Below are 1,966 nucleotides of genomic sequence, written 5' to 3'. Positions count from 1 at the left end.
ATAGGAAATAGCAGTTTTCTAGATTTTGAAAACTATGTTAATAAAAATAGAGATAGACATAAAAAAACTTATGACAAATATTAGAAATGATCTTTCTTTTATTTCTGATTTACAACGAGAATTGATAGTTTTAAAAGGACAATCGTGAGAAAAAAAAAAACTTTCATGAAGCCGACCCTTGCATTAGTGGGACAAAGGTTGTGATGTTGTTGTTGTATCGTTGTTCTCTAAACCCTAAATACTTATTGATAATAAAAGAGTTTAATATTGTTATACATTCAAAAAAATCCCCACCATTTACAATAAATAAATAAGTGTGATAAAAATCTCTTAGAGAATATGTGATTTATTTACATGAAAAATAAAAAGAAAAGTTGAAAAATCGGATTTAGATATAAAACCAGCTAAAATAATTTGTATTAATAGTCAGTTCTATAACTTTATCAAAGATGCCCTTTGCCAGCCATTAGAGAAGTCATGAAACGGTAAGTGATTATGGACACTTTGAAATGTTGAGTTTCTAGATAGAAAATAAGATGAGGACCAATGAGCCCTTATTACCAAGAGATATGTGATGCCATCGTTTGATCATTCATATATGGAAAGATTAGTGCAGTAATGACCAAAGCAAATTCATCTTAGTAGCCATGCGATATTTTTTTGTTCAATAGTGGGCATTGGCTTTATTATCGCAAACAAGTGTTAGCAATGACAACATATCGATTGAATTAAGATCAGGCGACAAAACACTGTTCTTTTTACCAAATAATTGTCAGCTTTGTCAATAAGTATACATCGGTGTTTTGATTGGAAGTTTTTGTATGCTTATTCCGTTTTTAAATACGGACAAATATTTCTTCTTTCAGTTTGGTTCGTTCAAATTCCAGTTTCCAATACCCTTTTTTTTCATTTTTCTACTGTTTTGAGAAAGTTTTATATATGTTTTCTCTTGTTAAAAAATTCCATTTTGAAATCGGATGTTTCCTTCAAAACAATCTTTTACAAACTATCAAATAACGCACGATACAAAGGCCTTAACAGACGACGGCTCGAAATTTCTCTCATTTTACAAATTCTTTTTATCTGTCTATCCCTAGCTCCTCAAATTGTCTCGTTTGATAGAGAAAAATCTTCAAAATCATTCAACAAAATTGTAAGTACTCCATGTAATAATTCATACTAATCTCTTCCATAACCCTCTATAATATTTTTGATAGCATTTGAGCGACTCATAATTATAGAACAAGTAATATCATCCTTCTTAGATTTATTTTAATTATGCTTTGCCGAATATATTTACTAAAAAGGAGGATTGAGTCCTCCCAATTTTGAATTACATACAATTTCGTTATGTAATTTCTTTCAGTTTTTATTTAAATGGGTAAATAATTTCATTTTAATATTAATATCCAAAGAATTTATAGAGCCTAATTAATGGTTTGGTTATTCTAGAAGCAACCCAAAAAAATTTCAAATTAATTCTCATTCAATTTATTTAGTTCAATGGATTTAAAATATCAATATTCATTATTATTGAACTTAACTTTATGGATTTTTTAGGGTTATTGTTTTGATCTTATTTTATGTACATCATTAAACCCCAGAAGAAGTAGAGATTATCTTAATTCTGTTAAATATTAAACTAATAAGAAATCACGTAAATAGGATAAGTTGACAAAAGCACCAATCATGAATATTGGTTTATTCTATCTATTGAAAATTATATAAATCTTAATTGAAGAATTACTTAGTATTCTTTATTCAAACTAAAAAATAATTAATTTCAAGCATATTCTAATTCATCCGAAAATTAAGATATACATGTGCCACAGGAGTTCCGCTCCGACTGTTCAGTAACGTCGGAGTTCTGTCCGAATCTCCAGTGCCTCTGGAGTTTGCCCGAATACCATCCAACGCCTAGTATTCTCCCCGGCCACCGACTGAATTCAGGACTTCTAACCGGATG

The sequence above is a fragment of the Dendrobium catenatum genome, unplaced genomic scaffold (assembly GCF_001605985.2).
Source record: "Dendrobium catenatum unplaced genomic scaffold, ASM160598v2 fragScaff_scaffold_390, whole genome shotgun sequence".
NCBI classification, from domain to species: domain Eukaryota; kingdom Viridiplantae; phylum Streptophyta; class Magnoliopsida; order Asparagales; family Orchidaceae; genus Dendrobium; species Dendrobium catenatum.
This window is presented reverse-complemented; position numbering follows the sequence as displayed.